Raw genomic sequence first — 23,218 nt, 5'->3', positions numbered from 1 at the left:
AAATAAAATAAAATAAAATAAATATCAGGTGTTCATTAGTGGGTGTGTCTAAAAGATTACAAGATCCCCTCAAACTGCTGGCAGTGGTTTCAGAAACCCATCAGTTACACAGGATAAAGAATGGGGTTTTGTCTTATCTTTTCAGATATTTTATTAGGTTCAGAATTTTTAATTGAACATATAGTTAAAGGGACTTGACCTCAGTTATTTTCTGATACAAATATGTAAATGACTGAGTGACTAATAGTTAAAAATGGTCCAGGCTTTTGATCTGAAACAGCCTCCACATAAATTTTTATTGATCTCCTTGGATTTGATTACACTTATTTCAACACAGATTCTTTTGCCACACTGATGCTCTTTAGCTCTTAAACTGAAGGGTTTACCATTTCTTGGTTTCCAGAGATACAAGATTGCCAAATTTTTGACATTCTTTCTTCTAGCTACATAAGAATCAATATTACCATGATTAATGTACATATGTTCATATGTTTTAGTGGTTACTCCTCTATGCAGCATCTACAGGTTCAAATGAAAATGAAACTAATGACTTTTATTTAGAACCATACCCACTTTAAGAAGCTTCAGGCTAATAACTGGCAATTATTAATATCACTTTCTATTCCAAGTAATCCATAGATTTTGAATTTTGGAATTGTGGGTTATATTCCACTTCTAATTGCAGTGGTTTGGCAGAAATTATTTTAATGCATTTTGCTCCAAGTGAGAAGGTATTTTGTTCTTGCTTCATGTTGGGTCAAAAGTAAAATGCACAAATCTAATGAAAATTCTCCAGCCTGACATTTAATAAAGAAAAACATGTTATGGTCGACATAGATTTGCTGACTATTTCTGCCTGGACTTCGTGAAAGGTTTAAAATTTTACAACCAAAATCCAGTTACAGTCTAACCAGGTCTAAGCAGTTTAATTGCATTAAAACTATGGGTTTTTAAACCTGAGATCCTCAGATTTTTCTAAGACTTAAAAATACCCTTCAATGGCAACATTTCTCCTTTACTGAGAAAGAAAGATTTGACTTTTGTTATTCCTTGAAATTAAAACTTTTGAGAAGCTGACAACTGAAAAAGTTCTGGTTTAAGCTATGAAATCAGTGAAGTCATTTTTCCTTCTTTAGCAGGTGAATCCAAATTCTGGGTACAGGTAACAGCTAAAGGCTAAGATATCTGCATGTGAGGTCCTATGCTAAACAGCACACCTAAAAAGGCCTGTAACCAAAGTTTCTAAATCTTTAAATAGGTCATAATCTACAGTAAAAGGTATCATTGAAAAGAAGACTTTTGCTCTTTGATTAGTTATGAAAATTGTCTTTGGTATCCATGAGGAGTGATCACATGTGTTCTCTATTATGTCTGGCTTTCCAGGGGTCAGCAGCACAAAAGTTTATTTGGTGAGTTGCCCATGTTCCATGTTCCATGACAACTTGTCTGAAGGGGTCATGTTCTTGGACAGAGAATATTTCACTTTCAGGCTATTTTTATTAGTTCCTGGTGGCTAATAAGGCTTCTCAGATGTGTCTGAGCCTCACTGTGTAAAATAAAGGAATCAGCTATTCCAGCAAAGGATGCTGGCAAGGTGAATATAGGATCTTTCTGCCATCACTGCAGACAAGTCATGCTCTCCAGAATCCCTTGTGTCTCATCAGTTTATCACAGCAGGACTTTCACAAGTTTATTTCTAGCTGTTTTTCTGATGATATGCATTAGAGGAAAGGACAGTTTGGCATTGAAGAGGCAAAAGGAGAAGACAGGCAAATAATTTAATGTCATTAATTTAACCTCATGATCTCTTGGCAGAAGATAGTTTTATGAAGTAATTTTTTGGAGTTAAGGCAGAGTCTGAACATTTTTAGCTGGAAAATGGTGATGAATAGATTTTTATTTCCGTCCAGGATTAGAAATGGTTTAACCAAGGCAATATGTTCACTGATAGCCTAAGGACCCAGTCCAAGGACAGCACATACAAACACTACCTGTGAGAAATATAAAAAACAAAATTCAACTACAAAGCTTTAAATCTTTGTATGGGGAACTTTCCTTCTACAGAAATTGGTATCTCCCATGGCTGCAACTGTTTTGAATTTTATAAGAATGTCTCCCTCAGTTTCCATTAAAATGTTACTTTTATGATGTCTTCTTGTAGGTCTCTGTTCTCAGTCCATGAGGGTTAGCTGTTGGTTAGACTTCCCTGGGCAACCTTGTTTTTCCTAGAATTCTGTTGATGGGATTTTATTTTTTCAAATACTTGGTTTTTCTGGGACAAGAGACTGGGTGGTCAGGCTTCTTAATGGTGGTGAAGCAGAGGTGTAACACCTTCTGAGAGAGTGGCAAATTTGTCCAAATCCCCACTGCTTTATAGGGATTAATTTAATGAGAGCTGTCAGTGAACATTGGAGGTGTCAGAGAAGTCCAAGTTGTTACAAGTGCTCTTGAAACCATGCTCTAGCTTCATACCTGCCAACATTTCAAATGTTAAAAGCAGTAGACTTGGCAGATGTGCTGAGTCTGGTTCTTATGGCTCCTGCAGAGCCTCCTGCTCCCTCTCTCCATGCCTCTTGGAGAGGCCAGTAGCATTTTGCTCTTGCAGGCTGGCTTTCCCTCCTAAAATGGCAGGCACTCCCTGCTTGAATCCTGCTGGAGCTGTTTTTTGAAAAGGCAAGACCTCACTGATCCTCTAAGCAGGGTATCTTGTGCCTGTCATTTTAGCAGCAGTAGACATTTTGCAAAATGAGCATGATGGACCAGAAGTCTAGTGCTGGCAGGTGTGTTTCTAGGGAACAAAGAGGAAAACTGGTCAAAGCAGTGGAAAAATGGATTATGAGGGGAAGTATTTAACCGACACACTACTAAGTTATTTAGCAAAGGGGAGTGGTGAATATGCTAGACATTGCAGGCAAAGATCTTTTAGGCATGAAGCAAAGTAGGACAAAAGGTGAAATTGATTTCAGATTTGAAATCCTTAAATGAGATTAGAAAAGCAAATAATTTTCTCTTTGGTGGATATTCTTGTGAATCTATAGGTGCTGTGTGAAAAAGAAAATGGGTAAACTTGTGCCCTAGGTCTATCAAACTACTCAGGATTTATACAGAGTTTATAGACAAAGAATCCAAGTATACCCAGGATGCATCTGATTTCCTGTGTTGTCACTGTGAAATATATCTCAGCAAGCTCAGTGCAACCAGCATTGAATGTGAGATGTTAAGAAGGTTTATACAGCAGATGACCACTTGTCTGGGATTTTCAAGTGCCTGGAAACTCAATAGATTCACAAAGTATGAGCAAATGACCAAATTCCTTTTGACTCCCCAGGAAGTCAGCAGCAAAATGTGTAAAGGGGAGGTAAATGACTCACAGAAGTGAAAACCTATGGGCAGGAGTGTCACAGTTGGCAGTTATGGGTTTTACTCAAAAAACCCAAACCCACCAAAGGAAAGTTCATGAAGGCTGCACTTGGCCTGTGTCTATTGTGGCTGTGGCAATGGAAGTAAATAAGAAAGCAAACTCCTAACCTCCAAGTATCTGAATCTCTCTCAGCAACACTATTATTTTGACCTCAAAAATTAATCTAATGATGAACCACACAAACAAATATTGGCCAGACCATTCAGTCATTGCTCTCTTCAGGGACAGTAATGTTAAGAACTGCTTCTTTGGTTACTCAAAGCTGAGCTTTTCTTCCTTCAGGCAGGTCATATTTTTTCCTCACTGCACAGCTGATCTGGTTAGCCCTTAGTGCTCTGTGTATGCTGCCCACACTCACTGCATTTACCTCCAGAGAAGAGAGCGTGTGTGGTGAGAAAGTACAGGATCCTTCTGAGATGGAGGAATTATCCAATTGCTTTCTCCCTTGAGGAGCTGAAGACAGTGGAAAGAGGATATCTGGTATTGGACTTTTAAAAAAAGAACTAAAACGCCGACAACTCATTCTGAGCTTGAAAATCTTAATACTTCTCTCCTGAATGGAGACACACGGAAGGAGAACTCAGAGAAGTCTGTGACTCCATGAGTAGGGGTAATTGCAGGTGTACAGAACATATCTGGACAGGGCATCATAGGGAGGCAGGTCCTGAAAATCAGATGGGGGTGGGAAGGCCAAGAACAGAGTGGTGCTCTGCAAAACACCCTTTGACAAAATGTGAAAAGCATACCTGGCTGAATGGATGAATCTGAATGCCTCTGGTTGAGACTTCAGCTTGAGTCAAATGGCTCCTCATGAATACTCTAATCAACAGGTCATAAAAGGACTCTAAATCCTCACATAAGAAAAAATTCAAGGCTGCCTTCTCCGAAAAATCCTAAACATCCTGCTCTAAGAGGTGGTTCCAAGTTCTACATCTCCAATTCAGACCTGCGTCTCCAACACTGAGAAGTGACAATGATCAGCCAGGTCATGCTGCTTCCTCCCTGGCTAAATCTGAGTCCTGGCATGATGAATAGGACTGACTTTTGGTGGGTCCATGCTTAAACAGGGCGCCTTGTGCCTCATTCTGCCAAACTCTCCTCTTCCATGTAAGAGCAGGGCAAAAACCCAGCAAGGAAACTACTCTGACAGACATACACAAAGTATTCCTAGTGTTAAATTATTATGGTGGTTGTCTTATTGTGTCTTTGGTATTCTTATGCTGGATACACCATGCAGGCAGGAGATTATGTCCTATCCACCTCCTCCCCACTCACTCAGGTGGTGTATTTTGTTGCAGCATGCCTGTCTGGTCTACGGCCTGAGGTTTCCTTTAATGCCAAGGGGAGGACTGGAGAACAGGATGGGGAAGAGCACAGCTTGCTCCTATCACTATTTGGAATTGGGGTATGGCAGAGGCATGCACCTGGGTACAGGAGACAGGGAGCACCTCTGGGCTCAGTAGGACAGGCCTTTTGTGTCAGGAAGGGCTGCAGTGAGCAAGGCAGCTTCTGCCATGTAACTTCACTTCTTCCTTCATGGTGACTGAGTGGCTTTGAAGCTCTAGTCTCCCCTGATCAGTTTACTCTATAAATTAATGTGTTAATTGTACACACAGTGTTGTCTATTAGGGAGGTGTGTGTTTGATAGCCTCCAGCTGTGAGTTTGCAGAGATCCTGTTGTAGAAATCATTACAAGGAGCAGTTTTCACAACCTTTTTAATGTACTCTTAAAAGTAACAGTTACAGGGGTTTTAAGGTATGCAGCTGAAATCTGTTTGGAGAATGGCTCATTCAGCAGCTCCAGCATTAACTTTATGTTAGATCCAATTGCATGATGCCAAATTAGCCATGCACCAGATATCATCCCACCAACATCATGAGAGCTTCTCTTTTTCTTAAAAAAAAAATCGAAAAAACAACCATTTTTAAAGCTTGTACTTCAGAAATTCTTTTCTAACAGGTTCCATCTGTTCTTAATTTCTTTCCTAAACAGGCAGACTAGAAAGAAAACCCTTTACTCACATGGCCTCCTTGTACGAATCACGGCTCACAAAAGTGTGCAGGCACTCTGATCCTGAGATAGAGGCAAGTGCATGTTATATATTTACAACAAATCTCTTTGACCTCTCAAATGCAGTAGGCACTACTGTTAATATACCAAACTGTGTCTCACACAGGCAACATGATTTTTTTGGGCTATTTTTTTGTATTTTAATGCTTTAGGTTTTTAATTTATCATCCTTCTCTCTTTGGACATTCAGTCTTAAACCTATAAAAATAAGTAAATATAAGTTTGTTTCTTTTAATGATAGGAACTGAAGTCCAGCTGATATTGGAAATAGAGGTCTACTTTCAAAATCTACAGTTTCACAGTCTGTCAAATGAGTATTACTGAGGTGCTCCAAAGTGTTCAGCCATCAGTAGGTTTGAGAGTGTCTGCATAGACATTCCCACCTACCACCAAAGTATGCAACCTGAACAACAGATAATTAACTGTCCCCACTAAAAGAAGATGTAGGGGACAACAACAGCTCAATGCATGGTTAAAAAACACCTGCATATTCAGCTGGACCTGTGTTTCAGTGGCTGTGGCTAGAAGAAATTTGTCAGGAAAGCAGAAAAAAAAAATCTATTTTTCTTTCCCTTTTCACATTAATTTTCTCTCTCCAAATCTGGAAGGGCTGGGGGTGGAGGGTGAGACCAGCGAGGAAGCAAAGCATTGGAAGGTGAGAAAATAATGCAGTGGAAGTTAAAGCAGCTTGACCCAAGGAGACACTGACCTATGTAATGTAAATGGGAAAACTTGAAGAAAGAAATGGTTTGCAGGCAAATAATTGGAGAAGGTTGACCTCGATACTGAAAGGGGAGGGGAGGAGAGGGGGCGAGAGAGAAAAAGCAGAAGAGAGAAAGGAAGACCTGTGTAAAGTAAATCAAAAATACTTCAGTATAAGCATTTACAGACCTGTTGGATCCCAGAGACCCTACTTCTGTTGTCTAGCCCCAGAAAGTTTCAATATGCGATTTTCTCAAGTAATCTAAAGTGCTGCTTGTTTCAAGAAAAGAGCCCCCACCTTTGCAAGGCTCTGCAATTTGCTATTTAAATTTAAATCGCTATTTAAATCGAGAAGTTTCATGTGGTAGGTCACAAGTATGCTGCCCTACTTCACCAATCCTTTCCAACAGGCAGCCTGCTTAATGCATGCTGCTATCTGACTTTTCCTGAGTTTACTGGGGGCCTTCACTGATGTAGTAATACAGTAGGTTCTAAAATGCCTGAAAAATAAGACGAAGATTAAGATTAAACAAAACATTTTTCTTGGTGATAAATTTAAGCAAATTGAATCTAATTGCTCAATTTTATTCCAAGACAGAGTCTGTGCTGACCTTAGACTCAAGTATTCTTCCTGCCTTTTGCCAGCCTGAATACATGACATCATTTGGACAATTTGCACATATTTATGCAATTTGTCATCATTCTGTCTTTACAGTCTGGAGAGTTACAGGATTTGCCTCTAGGCTTACTTTTCTCCCTGCACAAAATGCTTTATGAGAATCATATGCTTGCAATACTATTTTTAAAAACTGAAAAATTTAAGTAAACATTGGGAACCTACTTCATATTTAAAGCTGATATGAAGAAAATAAATTGTGAACAGAGTAACAGGGGCTGGAAAATTCTAAACCCAAGCACGTACTGGAGGCACAGTGTTTTTTTTCCTTAGGCTACCTTTGACATGGGTATGTATGAGCAGCATGGAACAGGATAGTATTTCAGAGATGGGGGTGGCATTAAATGAATTTTTTTTTTGCTTTCACCAGATGTAATTAACTCCTGTACCCTATTATCATATCATTCAGTTGCATGGATTATCAGGAAGATTAGGAAAGTGGTTGCTTGACACACACTCCAAACTTAGATTCTTTCGAGACGAAGGAAGGGGAAAGGCACAGCGGAGAGAAGAATCAGGAGTTTGCAAATTAAATGTTTATACTTAAATACTTAGTAGTTAGAGCATGAAAAAAATGGTCTGAATTTTTCAAGTGGGTACATAAATCAAGGAATAATTCAAATGAAAATTAGCATTTATTTCTGGGAATTGAAGCTCATAAATTGTGAGTTTTCACTGAATCATAGTATATCTTGAGTTGGAAGGGATTCAAAAGGACCACCAAGTCCAACTCCAAGCCCTGTACAGGACCATCCCCAAGAATCACACCATGTGTCCAAACACATGCAGGTTGGAACTCTGTCAGGCTGGTGCTGTGACCACTTCCCTGGGAGCTGCTCCAGTGCACCACTCCAAATGTGAGGAACATTTTCCTAATATCCAACCTACACCTCCCCTGACACAGCTTCAGACCATTCCCTGGGTCCTGTCACTGGTCCCCAGAGAGAAGAGATCAGTGCCTGCCCCTCTCCTTCCCCTCACAAGAAACTTGTAGATGCAATGAAGTCTCCCCTCATTCTTTTTTTCTTAAGTTTACCAGATTCAGCTCCTAGATTTCGAATTGGAAAACTTTTTCTTGTTTGTGGTAGTTGCTATTCCCACAGCAGTCTTCACAAGAGAATGGCAGAATACATTCTTGAAAGGGCTGAGATTCTCTTTTCCTAAAACAGTGACATCTGTGAGCTTTAATTTACATGTAGACTATGTCTGTGTTTGACTTCTTATCTGGGCAAGACTTGTAAAAGGTACCAATATTCCCTTATTTCTGCTTATTTACTCCTGCATCCCAAAATACAGATCAGAGGTGATCTATATAGCACATTGGCTAAGTCACTACTTGAGAGTGGTAGTAAATATGAGGTTGACAGAACTAATTTGCATTACTCTATTTTTTTTTTAACTTCCTCAATCTTATAAAAGGATCTGGTACAATTTTTTCCCCCCAAAAGGTAAGGGTAAAAAAAAGCGAATTTAAAAGAAGACAAAACTCTTTCTAATTTCCCTAAAGTAATATTTTTTCCAGTTTGAATCAGCATTTTCTTTTGAATTTTGCTTCCTAATTTTCAAATAGTTATAGTTAATGCACAACTAAAAAAGAATTTTCATCTCAGGTTGAATTAAATTTTTTGTTCAAATAACATTTTTTCAGCATTATGGCTTGACCATCAAATCAAGAAAATCTGTATTATGTGCAGCTAGTAAGATCTTTCTCCCACAGTAAGAAACAGGCTTGGTAATTGATTTCAGCTAGCATAAAATGAAGTCCTAATCGATTCACACCAACAGCTTTTAACTTTCAGAGGGGGCTCACATTTGAACAATAGACTGAAAGTGAGTGATCCATAAACCTGGTAAACAACACTTTATTGCTCTTGTAACTCAGTAGATGTGCATTGAGCTTTATAGATAAAAGCAAACCTTCTAAGTTATTATGGACAAATAGAGAGGAGAAAAACAGCAGACTCAGAAAGGTGAGGATGGATGAAGATGGTAACCATCATTTGAAGTATATTTCCAGTGGGTAATTGGAAGCAGGGGTCAGACATTCTGGCTTCTTGAAACAATCACTTTTTTAGCGGAGTTAGAGGAATGAAGATGGCAGGCCTTAGTGAAAGCAGAAAGGGATGAAACCAGAAGGATAAACATAGAACCTTCCTTTAGGAGCATGCATTTTAGGCCTAGTGATAGATGAAGGTAAAGAGGTATGGTAGGTGTATAAAGCATCAGGACATGGCAGTTTAGGCTGAAGAACGTTTTTCTGACCTTGTAGGTGAAAACAAACCTGGAGAGATACTTTAAAAGTTCCTTGGGACTGAAGCCACACCACAATTTTGCAGAAAGACTCAGTTAATTAAAACCAGCAAAACGAAACACAGCTATTAATTAATTAAATGGTCCTGTGGGGCAACAAGCTGCTACTGCAGCTTGTGCAGACCCTGTGCCACTTGCTATTTGTGACAGCACATCCTGCAGGCAGCGACGAGGCAAGACTTTTGCCTATGCTTACCTTTATTCACCGCCACTAAATCTTTGCACAATCAGGGTCTAAGCATCTGTCAATAAGTCCTGACCACCCAGGCACATTGACTTATAATCTGATTTCTATTCAGCATGCACACAGGTTATCAATGCACATATTTGGTGCCCTTCATTAGTTTAGTGTGCTATCTTTAGAGAAAAGTCAATGGCCTGCCCATCTCAATGGATACCCTAGAATAAATTTGTGAACTAACTACAAAAGAGTACATAAAACCAGATGAGGCATGACAGAATTAAAGTCTTTGAGTCAGAGGCTCAGCTGTGGCAAGCAGCCAGCTGTGCCACTGCCAGTTAGGCCATGCGTATTACCATTACAATTATATCGAAGGGAAATGACTTCATGCACAGGGTATGGCTTGAATATTAAAAATTCCTTGAGCGAAATGAAAGGCGCATTACAGTATGATAGAAAAAGAGTGCAAACATGTTTCATTTTATTTCAACACTACGCTCCAGCAGATGCACTGGTAAGCAAAGGAAATTGCTAGGTCTCAGTTTCATGTTCCAGGGCTTTACTGATTGGAGGACAGATTTACAGCACATGTAAGAAACAATTAGAATAGGGACTCCACCAACAACAAAGCGAGGGAATAAATTCCGATAATGAGACGGGAAAAGTACAAGGTAGAAATGATCTATGTGCTTGCATTCGAGGTATAAAATGTCAAAAAGCCCTGTGTCAGCATGGATTGCACTAGGCAACAGATGGTGTACAGATTACGCTCTCTCTCCTCCTCTTTCTCCCTGCGTCTCTTTCTTTTATAGGTTTCTTTCCAAAAAAACTACAGATTTCCCCCAAACACTTCGCTATTTATTGGCTGTCAACTGAATAACCATAAATGTTTGGTTGGGAGATTGCTGGGGAAAGAAAGAAGGGAGGGAACCAACAGGACAAACTTCAAAGTTTTCCCAGTTACATGGTGCAAACAGGAGATCTACTCCTTACATTCTGAATAGTTGCATTCGGTTAAATTGTTTAGGCTGAAAATTTTATTTTTTTCTTCCCCATTCTGGAGACAGTAACTAAGTGTCATGCAAAAAAGAAAGAGAGGTGCCTTCACAGTAAAGACTGCAGCACTGAAGTCATGTCTGATCATCACAGCACTGAAATGGAGCTCAAAGAAACTTGTTGCTTCATCTTAGCATCTATTTACATTGCATAGGCAGAGTTCCTGAATCATGAAAAGGTCTCATTTTGTGAGAAAAACTCATGAGCCATGGAGGGATCTGATATTTGTTGCACACTTTCACCCTGGTAAATCATAAACCACGACCGTTTATGGCAATAAACCAACCAACACTGCAGAAGCCTTATGAGTAGGGACTATTTTAGCTGTTTTCCCAATGTGTGTGAAACTGTGATACAGAAGTTTAGGGAAAATGAAAACAATAATATAGGAATGCCAGTCAAATTAGGCATTTTATACTCAGAAGCATGAGAAACTTCAGATTTTACAGTTGTTGCTGCATTTCTACTGGGGTTCCCATTCTTCTGGTTTTAACAATACTGTTTTGTTTTCACAGGGACTAAATACTCTGGAAGAACAAGATGAAATAGTCCTCTGGATGGCATTTTTCTAATTTTTCACTTCAAAATTTAATTTTTTTTTAAATGCCACTTATTCAGAATGCCACTAAACCAATTGCTACCTTTTATCTCTCCTTTAATTCTCACAGTGTATTTTATAGGTAGAAATCTGCTAGTCTTTGGACAATCTAAGCAGTCAACATTTATTTTAAAGTTCAAAGCTTCACTGGTTTTTTGGGATACTGTGCCTTGCACTTCCCCACCCTAGACCAATGCAATCCCTTTAAAGCAGACTGGTTTTATAAATTGCTTGATCACAAAAATACTAGAGATGCAGATTAACCAAAGAAGCAAGGGAGGGCTTTAACCAGGAGTTATGACCCCTTCATAGCCCATTAACACCTGATGAGGTGGCCCACACTCCTCTGTTTGTGGCACTGCTGCAGCTGTGTGTTAGCCTTGCCCATCACATCCTGCTCCTGGGTCCTGCCCGTGCTCCTGCTGCCAAGTCCTGCTGGCCCCATCTGGCAGTAAAAGGTGATGATTAGAGGTATTATGTGACAAGGGATGCTGTAAGAGGCAGCGGTTTTTGAGACACTGTTTGTGATAGGTACTTTACCATCAAGCAAGGAAATGTGCCCAGAGGCAAAAAACCCACAGCTGAGCTCTGAGGTTAGGGCAGTTACAGAAATATCTTCAATCAGAAAGGATAGTTTTAGTGTCAGGCTCAGGATGGAAGCAGGGTGAGTATCAAGTAGAAAGGAAAATATGAGTTGTCTAGCCTTTTGTATTACACGCAGTGGACCAGATTATCTAGAAGCTTTCCAAACCTGTCTAGCATGGATGGCTGTGCAGGTGTTTCCCAGTCTGTGCATCATGTAGGTATGTGCTTTCAGTGTGTGGATACAACCCATCTCATTTCATTTACCTGCAGAGCAGGGTGACAACTGTCGCATGTTGACTGACTGAAAACCTGCTGAGTGCTGTGGATCACGTATGGATCATCACTCTCCCTCACGTCTGCAGCAGCTCAGAGAACACCCCACCCTCATTGTGGGGTTTCCTGAATGCCCACTTTAGAGGGAACCTGCCTTCTTAATCCAAGAGAGGAAGATGCAGCAGTTTTAATCTACCTTTACCTTGTGGGGATTACATGGAGGTCATGTCCTCACAGGAGGAGGAGGATATGTGCCATCTCTAGGGTGTCTCAGGACCAAAGGAGGAGTAGCACCTGTTCCCCTACACTCTCCAATCACACAGGGCATTTACACTCAAGAGATTTTAAAGAGGCTGGCATTTCATAGTGGGAAAGGGAAACATTTAAATAATTTTTCTTCTAGAAATACATGTACTAGAATGCACACCAATACTCAGATTTACACAGATGTCAGTCTTGACCGTACTCAGACACAAACAGTATTTCCTAAGGCAACAGGAAATGATGAAAAAAAAACAAACAATCATAAAAATGCCTGTGTTGTTATTACAATGAGGAATTCTGATGAGATGGAAAGAAGACTGAGCAGTCAGAGGAACATCTAAAAGTGGCTGACAAAAAGAATCCTAGTGAGGAATAATATTAAAGGCTGAAGACTGAGACTAATGAACATCTCATTACAAAACATGAGCAAAGAATTTTCTAAATACACAAAGATTTTCCACATTTCACAACTTAGAAAGAGAGACATTTAGCTCTACATCATACTGTTGGGAATTAAAAGTTCTCTATTTTTCAAGTGGTAAAAGTGCCTACAGCTTCACAGTCTGCAGCCAGAAGCTCCAGAGCACATGAGGATGTTATTTCTTTCCACTTCTCCCATCTCAGGATCCTGAATTAATTTCTAGAACTTAATTAAGACTTCAGAATACCTCTGTAGTACAGATAATCACTTTCCCATTATACAGATTGTGAACAGAAAGAGAATGAGATTTTAAAAAAATCCTTAGCATTAAGCTAATTGATTCCTTTGAAGTCTCTAGGAATATTACAAAGAACATGAAAGCCAACTGAGCTAAGCCAGCTCTAAGTGCCATATTTTCAGAGTTCTCATTAGAACTGCTTAAAAAAAATAAAAATTCCCTTTGCTTAGGAAACTCTGAAGTTCATTTTTATATCAAATCAAAACACAGATTCAAAATTTTTCCTAGAACCAAAATTTCAGTTTGCAAGCACCAACATATTCATTCTTCAGATTGTTAATATTGTATCATAATTAGGTTTGCTGTCTAGATTTTTATATTATTGAATATGTAATACATTTTCAAAATGAAAATTTAGGAAAATTTAAGAAAACAGTAAAGTTATACTCTTCCCTTTATTTGTATGAAATAACGTCTACTTTAATGAGATAAGTTCAATCCAATTTAGTTTTGACTTTCACTTGTAGGAAATGTCATACACTTTGCCGCTTCTCTGTGAAATGCTTTGAATCTGAGAAAAAGTGCCTTTGCAGATGGAAAACCATTTCACCTAAAGTGTTTAACCATTTCTAGCACTTAGTTCCTAAAACATGAAAATTAGTTGCCTTGGAGAATCTTGATAAGCACCTGAACTGGTAAGATATGTGTCATTCAATGAACTGTATGCTTGTTTATATCTTCAGCTTTCTAAAGAACTTTATAAAATATGGCCCTCATGTACTTTAAAATCCCACCCAGACCCACCTTACTTCAGGCCACTGAATGGTGTTGGTGCCAATGAAATACAATGCAAAAATCTTAACCATAGCAAGTGTAGCTGTCCTTCCTTTTACAATTAGAAAAAAGAGATAATATGAGATTTATGTAGAAGGCAGGCAAAAACTAGACTAAAAAGAGAGCCAGACACATTGCTCCCACCCTGGTTTCATACTCTTTCAGCTGACAGTGGAAAGAGAGGTATATTTTTCCTATGGAGCCAGCAGGCTGTACAGGTAGCAGTCCTTCTGCTGCTTTTGTGTTATGACATGACTGTTCCATTTCATTTGCACTGACCTAGATACTATGATGGTCATGCCAGGAACTCTTGAACTAGAATCTGTGATTGATATTGATTTCTTCTTTCTTTTTGGGGTTAAATCTTGTGAACTTCTCTTCTTTCACTGCCTCCCTTTCTCTAAAAATAAAGTATACACCTGTAGAGAAAGTAATGAATACCAATTAACACACAGTGCAGATGAAACCCTTAGTATTTAGTAGCAGATTGCCCAGTTTTACTTTTTGGATCACTTTCTAATTTTAATATCAGTTTACTTTAGAATCCCCATGAGAATCCCTTTTTTTTCAGTTCCCAATATACATATTCATGATCGATTATTTGGTATTTTCAAGTCTATGATATGTTCAAGATTTCTTTAAAGATAAAGAGATAGATGTTATTCTTTTACCCATTGATCTTTGATGCAATGGAAGTGAAATGATGAAGGTAGTCCAGTTGGAGACAAAACATACAGGTGTGTGAAGGTGTATATAGATATCTGTATATGCATACTCATGCATTTATTATGAAAGGTTTATTAGAACTGCTGTTTACATAGATACAATTATATGTTCAAAGGAAAACTCATACCAAGGTGAAAGTTCTTGCTTTAAGACAGAGCTGGCTCAGAGTGCTTTGTATCAATAATGACAGGATGACCATCAACTCCCAGAATTAAACCCATTTATCTGAAAAAGACCTCAACATACTGTTTCTATTCCAAGAAATAAGCAGAATTAAAAGCAAATTTTCAAGTCAAAATGAAAAACAACACAGCTAAAACTGTGTCAAGCTGTGAAAAAGTTAATGAAAAAACTGTGATCTGGATCGTTAGTTTTTTGTGAGGAACTCTCTTTTTTAATAGTTTGCACACTTAAAAACTGATCAAATGTAAATGCAGCAGTGGGTTGGGAGCTGCTTTGAGAAAACTGCAAATGTAACTGACAATTTTGACTCTAGGATGAACTTGCTATGCATTATGGATTTAACTTATATTTTTGTGCCACTACATCGCTTCATTGTTTTTTTTTCTCTCTGATTCATTTTTTCTTAGATGTAGAAAATCAAGAAAAAGCTTGAGATTTATAAATAATGGGATATGTCAGAAAGAAGCCAGTGACATTAGTTTAGTTAGGAAAAAAAGTGGTAAAAATAATCCACATGTTTCTTAGTTTATTTTGGTTAACTCACTTTGGTTATGAAAGAAGTTAGCATGACTCTTGTAGTTGGTCATTAAAAACAGAGGTTAGATTAAAAAGAAAGGATTGGGAATTGTATGAAACAGACATAGATGAATGAATAACATGAATACATAACCCATTTCATTAGGCAGCAACCCAAAATGAGGACTTTGAAAAATTACTTCAAGGAGGTCTATACAAAAATATGTAGCAACAGGGTAAAAGACTGGTTCTGGGCTTTTACTTGCTTCCCACTTTCTCACCAAACTCTTCGGTCTCCAGCTCTGCAAAATCTGCAGCTGTGGATGAATTTTATCTCTGGGCTGCAGGTAGCTCCTCACACAAAGCAGGAGCAGAGGCAGTACAGACTGTACCACCCTGAAAAATGGTGCATGGCTGCACCAGAGTGCACAAAAATGCTTGTCATGCCATGTGGTGCTAACAGGATTCCATGGAAGCCCTTCACAGTCTCTGTTTTCCTGACAGAACATCTGCATCTGTGAAAATAATTTATTCCATTGCCAACACTTCTGCAAAATGTATTTTCCTACATGACTACCAAAAAAACCATACAAACAAACAAAATTTAAAAAAACCCCCTCCAAAACCAAAACAAACATCCCTGCCCCCAAAAAACCAACAACAAAAATCAACCAACCAAAAAAAACCCAACCAAACAAACAAAAAAATCTCCCAAAAAACAAAAAAGGATGAAGGAAGTATTTTTAAAATACTTTTTTCCCACAATTGTCACCAAGACAACTAATACACTTATCTGAACAGCATGTCTCTGGAAAGGGAGTTTTCTTCTGTAAATTCCATTCTACTGTTCATAGCACCAGTGCTTCAGTGAGTTTATTACAATATCAGTAATGCATTAATAATTTCAGGATTCAGTAGAAAAAATGCTACAAAAGATGGTCTATTATGTAACTTGTTTTTAAAATTCCTTCCTTTTTTCATAAAAGAATTTATCCAACAGTGCTAGTTAACAATGCCACTTTTTATTTCTCTGCAGTTTGTTTCTTCTCTGAGACACAGAACAAACAAATAGTGCTGTTTATCTTTTTTTGAAGTAGTAAATAATACCTCTATTACAAGGCACATGTCAGCCAATGTGTCATTGTCAGGTTGTAGTCTCTCTTGCTGAATCTATGGTGCTGCTGACAGTGTTGCAGCCTCTCATTTAACTTAAAAAGCCTGACTTTAAAAATATTTTACTGCAGGCACAAATGCAGGGTGTTGCTGTCCTAGTTTGTACAACTCATGAAGTAAGCCTGAATTTAAATAATTAGCAACCTACATTTTTTAACAGTGGACATTATCTAACGCTGATGCCAAAATCACTTCCTTTGAGTTTCTCACAGGAGATTCACTCAGCCTGATGCAGACAGGTATGGGAGAGCTGTGTGCTCTCCTGACAGAGCTGTCACTGACACCTCTACTGCTGAGCTCACTGCACACCAGGTCCACATAAGCTAAGAACAGGGCACCTATGGAGGTGAAATCCTCACCATTGATCAGGACATGAGGATTCAGCAAGGGATGGTTCCTCCCCTTTGTTGCCTCCCCACGACTCTTCTGAAGAGTTATTAAAAGCACTCTGTAATGCTCCATGGGAACCAGTATAAATACCTTTGTAAATATGGATGTGCATGAGTTTTTCTCTTTTGGCATGCCCCTTTAGCTGCTCTTACCAAGAGCTGTGTTTCTGAGCACAAGAAGCCAACTGGACACCGCGTGGCCAGTGGCTGCCATGCCAATATGTCCACAAAGGGATTCCACAAGAGCGAAAGTTTCTCAAAACACTTACATGACAATGACTATATGAAGCCTTGAACATTCTTTTTTTTGTGATTTAGTGAGAGGCTCCACGTCCCCTTTCAAGGATGTCTTGTTTTTTAAATGGCAGAGTCCTTTAAAATAGAACAGAACAGGTATTTCAACAGTCCAAGGAGAAAAAAAGATCTAGAATAATCTAATTCAGCTCTACAGACATTAATGGGATTTGTAGACTCACACTCTTCAAAGTTTTGTTTGTTTGAAGGACTAGATGATAAAAGACATTAGAATGCAGGTAAGATTCCACTAAGGGAAAATTACTTCTGGGAAAAAACCTCCTACATTTGTTTGCAAACGCACACATACAGATGGGGCATAGCATTATGCCATATGGAAGATAACCTAAAATATTAAAATACATTAATTCTCTTGCCCTGAAGGCCTGCTGGCTGATTACAGACAACTCACTGGGGGTTTACACTCCAGTAAATTCACTTAGTTTCATAACATAGGTATTTGCTGGTGCTCTGATACACTGTACGACAATGAGCCTATTGATCTGCTGTTATTAGATGTGTTAAGGCTCTGAAACATATTTAAGAAATAAAGTAATTGAATTGTAAATTTTTTCAAAAAGTTTAATGTTATAAAGCTGCAAGTGCATAGTAGAAAGTTTGGCAAAATGTTGTCTTATTTCTCCAGCAGTTTCAGATGTTTTTGTTCTGAATTTCCTTATAGAGCAGACCCTTCTTTCTACATCCTTTTTTGTTGCACCCATATGCTTGTGTACTGCAGCATTACAGCATCCATGACAGAAAATGGGGATGCTCATTCTTTTCCAACCAGCTTCCAACCCTTCTAGCTGCCTCCTACCTGTGACTGTAACTTAGATTTGTTGAACTGGTACTTAACAGTGGCCAGAGGAGGCTGTAAATCCCACTCTGGTGATGTTCCTTTACTCATTGCTGGTCTGAAGCAGCTGCATGAATTTTGGGTCCCTTGAGATATATCAGCTTCAATGAGGGTAACTGACTCCTTTCTGCTGTAAGGAGATACCACTCACAGGAAGACAATAAATTAGCAAAAATCATCAGCATTTTTAGTGAGCAAAGATGAAAAAAAAAACAAACAGATTGTTATGAACAGAAACACTATGTTGGATGGAGTTACCAGTGTTGGATTGCCTAGCTAGTTGTTTCTGAACATAAACACACTAGTGAATGAAATTTCAGCTGCCCTGGTGCCTGTATATGCTGGTAAAACAGGCCACAGGGGAACTGTAGTCACATAAAGCAACTTCCCTACAGATACAATGGGCCAGATCTCCAGAACTTCTGTAAATCACTTTAATCTGACCAAATGTCTTGTAGTTATCATGGTTCAGCCTAAGGAAACCTCTGAAAAAAACACAGAAGTCTCACTTCAGGCCTGTGTTTTATGCTCTTATAAAATATGGTGTATTTGTAAACATCTATTCTTCATACACCACCTTCTGGAAGACAGCCAAGCAGCCTCCTCTTGTTGTTAGCCTTTGCTATTTCAGCAAATTGATTTTTTTTCCATGCACTCTTTCATTTCTAGACTGCTTGGGCTCAACCCAATTTCTTTTGAAATCAGTGGAAGGATGTAATGTCAGTGGGACTTTACTACCTGAAGTCACTGAGGCTAATTTCCCCCTTTGGGAAATAAAAACAAAAAACAAAACAAAAAAAAACAAAACAAAACAAAAAAAAAAAAAAAAAAAAAAAAAAAACAAAACAAAAACACCAAGGAGAAATTGTTTTCAATGTCACAGTGTCAACTCTTGATAGATTTATCCTGAAGAAGACTTAAAACATAATTAGATGCTGATCACCGATCATTTGTAATCTCTTCCTTAGCCTTGCCGAATATTCACCAGAGGTAGCCTGGCCTTGCATCTTGTCTTCATGTGGAGAATGGTCATCCGTGCTTGCCAGAAATTCAGAAGATGACATCAAAAGGATGTTTCCACTCACCTGCTTTTCTTCCACTATCAACTAATCCAGCACATGAAGCATTGTTGTTTAAGATGGTATCCAGCATGGTGTAATATACACCCTGGAACAATTATTTTTTATCTAATTATTCCTTTTATTCAAGCTTTTTTTTTTTTTTTTCCTGGTGAGTGACTGTCAACTACTTGCATTAGCTAACCCACAGAAGACTGCCAAGAAATGTCCTGGCATTTGTCATCACTGCATTTATGTGAGACACTTCTTCCTGGATCTCAATGTCTTTATTTGCAAAAGTAGAAATAGGTGATCAGTGCTTGTTCATTGGGTAGCAGCCTAAAAGTCTTCAGATATAACATTCCTAACTACCCATATATCATCATTACTTACATTAGTTACTACTTTATTAATTTCCACATTTACCATATGACCTTGTCTTGGTAACCATCTCATTTCTAAAGACTGAACTTTGTACATCTGCTCTTACTAAGAAGTACCTTTGGCTGCTTATAGTACTCACTGCCACAGCACTGTAACACACAACAAACTCAAAGAGTATGCAAGTCCCTATTTCACAAATCAGATATCCACTGGTATCTACTGTAAGGTAGCATATGCCACCCAAGTTTTAAAGCACTGGAGTTTCTTAAAAATAGATTACAGTCACTTCACAAACTTTCAAGAAATCTGCTCTCTTTTAAATAACAAGGCACACTGCTAGCATTCAGCTGAAGCAGTATATTAAAAAAGAATCCCCAAAATCTCAAAACAGACTAAGATGTAAGAACAAGAGGTTTTTATTTTTTATTTTTTTTTTTGTGTAAAAACTTTTCTAGCTTCTCAAGCATGGCATTTCTGGTTTCATGAGAAAGATTTTCCTGATTGTAATGTCATTTACAATATGGCTCTATATCTGCAGCAATAACTCTTTAAGTTAGAGCAGTGAACTAGACTAGACTGGTGAACTCTTTCCTATAGCTGTCTTGACACTGTGGTAGAGAAAAAGTAGGAAGGAAAAAAGAAAAAAAGGAAGTTTTACATTTTATCCTGAAAACAGTTAATCTTCCTCTTTAAAACTGTAAAATTTCTCATATAAGTCAAATACATTGATTTCTTTTTAAAGAAAAACCCTTGAAATAAAGGCTTAAAAAAAAAAAGGCAAAAGTATTTGTCCACTAAAATGTGTGGGAAAATACTTCAGCCAACTCTTGTTTTACAGATCCTAACCTTAAGGCCACATCAGCCTTGAAGTTCTGCTGTACAGCTCAAATGTGTTGTGGAAAAACTGGATGAAAATCAATGCACCTCTGATGTAAAATGTGAGTGCCATGATTTTTACACTTTGGTGGAGAAGGAAAACTTCAGAGTCTGTTGTGCAGTTGTGGTAACGCTTCTTAGACTGAGTAGTACCTTTTCCTGTGTGTAGTCCTACAGCCCCTTCTAGGTATAGCTGTAACATATGTTGGAGAGCAGCATCCTAAATGATTAATATTAATCTTGAGACAAAAAGCAGACCCATTTTAAGCGGTCCTAAATTTTCTCATTGCATTCTGTTGCTGGGACAGGACACGGCTATTGCATCTTTCAGGTATTCGATTCCACTCACCCTTTTTCTTCATTCCACCTTTCTAGATATGCTTTAAGTCCACAGTTTGAAGATACTATTCAGCCTCTTCCTAGTGAAAATAACTGGATGAAAATCCTTTCAAAAGCTTCTACCTCTTCCCTTAATCACACGAGGCGTGGTTGGTAAGTGATATAAGGCTTGCCGGTCCCTAGGGACTGAGCACTCAAAGCTCCTCCTGATTGCTTGGGGAACAAGAGAGCCAGAAGGGATCCTAAATCAAACTCTGTCTCTCACCAATGAACCGATTCCTGCAACAACTCCCTTTCATTAGGAACGTTTTCCTCAATTAAGGGAGGCATTGTCAAGTATTCTACTTTCAGATCTTCTAATTTGTTATTTTTTACTGGTAGAATTGGTAATGCCATCTCAGAGTCCATGGCATCTTCTGGGACAATATACTGTCTGCTCCTGTGCTACGGCATATCACCATAAAACACAGGGCTATAAGAGCCTACAATAATTTACGGGAGTACATTAGGTACCCATGTATAATTTATCAAATGGGCATTATGGAGGCAGGACTATGCCTGACTGACAAAGGTTACCCTGTACGGGTGTCTCGTGTAACCACACAGGGAAGAATCCAGTTGCTGATGTTTACTGAATTACAAAAAAGGTTTTACTCCACAAACTGGGCACTCCAAGAAGTGAAGTTGAGAAGCATGAAAGCAATCCCTGATCTCAGTGTTTTGACTCCAAATTGATACCCTCTACAAGATTCAGGTAGGGACTTCAATACACATGAAACCCAGAAGAAGATAAGTTTTTAAGGGAAGAGTGGTATGAAGACCATTCAAACTTGAGCCAGGATCTAGCAAAATCCCACAGATTTAGCAAAAAATCTGTGGGACACATTCAAATTTATTCAAAACCAAAGTAAGGAACCTGTCGAAACTTTGAGATTCCCATTTCTTAGGGTCTGCTATACCTACAATAACAGCTTAAACATGACTTCACACAGCTTTTGGGGCTGAGCACTCTTCTACTCAATTATGCTCCTGCTGAAATTAATATGAATTGACTCATCTCGGAGAAGATCTCAAATACCATTGGGTTTGATCCAAAATAAAGGTTTGAATGTTATTCACACTGTATTTTTGTTTTCTGGTCAGAGAAGTCTGAATAGAGCCACGAGCAATGCCTCTGCAGCATGGTGCAGAACACTCGGTCATATATATGATTATCTATTTTTCAGAAGAAACTCGCTACACTCTAGGTTGAGCCAGCAATTTATTCACTGGCTGTGCTGCCATAGCCTTTCTTCTGGTCCTCCTGACCTGACCAGCTGCCAGTAGAATCAATTGATCACACAGCAATGTATGTCTAAATTTTTATCCAGTCCTCAGAGAAAGAGAATTATTTAAAGCCTGGAGTTACTAAGCATGATTTCTAGCTCAAAGTTCAGTGGCTGCAGCTTTCAGATTACTTTACTAAAATCTCTGATTTTGGTATTTTTCATAATAGCAGATGGAGGCTGATAAATTCCTTTTGAATTGGATATCACACAGTAAAAAACTGCTTGCTGCAACTCTTAACTAAATTTGTTCATTAATTCGGGTCTGAAAATATGCTAATATCCTTAGGAATCTGAATTCTGTGCATTAGTATTATTTTCATGGCATCAAAATTATCTGCTTCTTCTGGGGAGGCAAATAACTCTGTGGGTGGGCTCCGGTCTGGGAGTTAGGGCATTTGAGATTTCTTACATTGTGAAACCAGTTGAGAAATACTTAAAATGAGTGACAATTCTCAGAGTACAGTTTTGTTTCCTTTAAAAAAAAAGAATTTTTTTTCTCATAAAAATGTCATTTCTTTGTAAGCAAAAGCAAAACAAGAAGGGTTTCTTTTTTGAAAGCTTGTATTTTACTTACCAGTTTCCTTTAATTACATGTGGAGGAATCATCTTCCTTTCCTCGTTCCTCTTACCCTCCAAATTTTAGATGATGTCACCTTATTACTTCTCTTGGATAAATTCCACCAAATATTCTTCTATCTACCTACAAGTACACAGACACACCATTACCACTGAACCTTCGTGGTAACACCAGACTCCTCTTCCAGTTTTCTCCCCGAGACAAGCCACCTCATCTCTGTTATCTTAAGAGATGACAAGACACACAAGTCTAAGAATGCAAACTCAGACACCCCAACTCAGAATATCAGCTAAATATTAGGTTAAAATCCAGATTTGAAAGTGGCTTAGATGTGAAGAATGGTGGGGGGGAAATGAAAATACTGTTTTTTTGTTTGTTTGTTTTTTTCTTTATCTGCTGTTACTTTAGGTAGATTTTTGTGCCCAACTTGAATGAAAAGCAAGAAGGTCTGGAAACACAAATATACCTCCAGAACTGAAATCCCACCAATGACACATCTGTTAAGATACGTATCACAAAGAGTCCAGTCTCAGTTGAATACAAATAATTAATATGAATAATACATAGAAATTTCTCTATTTCTTTCATGTTACCTCGGCTGTGTGGTCTACAAATAGAGAAAATGATCCTGGCCTAGTTCCAGCTGGCTTAGGCAGTAACACAGGTAGTCATTTGAGTTCAGATTTGTAATGTTCATTGGTGGCATATTCTCCAGAAATCAAAATATACTTTTGAAAGGAGTCTTAAGGCCCTTGGTGGGAAGCTTTTAAGAAGAAGTGAGTTTCTTAAAATAATTTAAATCAGTAAACTGAAGATTAATAGCCTGACATGAGGAGATAATAGTACCTTGGGATCTGTCTGCAGTACACTTTCATATTTTGTGTGGGAT

The 23,218-nt window shown here is 38.4% G+C and overlaps 1 long non-coding RNA gene across 1 annotated transcript; it reads right to left on the bottom strand.

Moving 5' to 3' along the window:
* Positions 1–2,659: 2,659 nt before the first annotated feature.
* LOC137469665 (uncharacterized) lies at positions 2,660–14,043 on the bottom strand. The gene is made up of 3 exons (XR_010996631.1): positions 13,910–14,043; positions 5,444–5,495; positions 2,660–3,874 (listed from the first exon to the last, which is right to left on the bottom strand). It is a non-coding gene; the product is annotated as an uncharacterized lncRNA (long non-coding RNA).
* Between the last annotated feature and the right edge of the window lie 9,175 nt (positions 14,044–23,218).

The sequence above is a fragment of the Anomalospiza imberbis genome, chromosome 2 (genome assembly GCF_031753505.1).
Source record: "Anomalospiza imberbis isolate Cuckoo-Finch-1a 21T00152 chromosome 2, ASM3175350v1, whole genome shotgun sequence".
Classification (NCBI taxonomy): domain Eukaryota; kingdom Metazoa; phylum Chordata; class Aves; order Passeriformes; family Viduidae; genus Anomalospiza; species Anomalospiza imberbis.
This window is presented reverse-complemented; position numbering and strand designations above follow the sequence as displayed.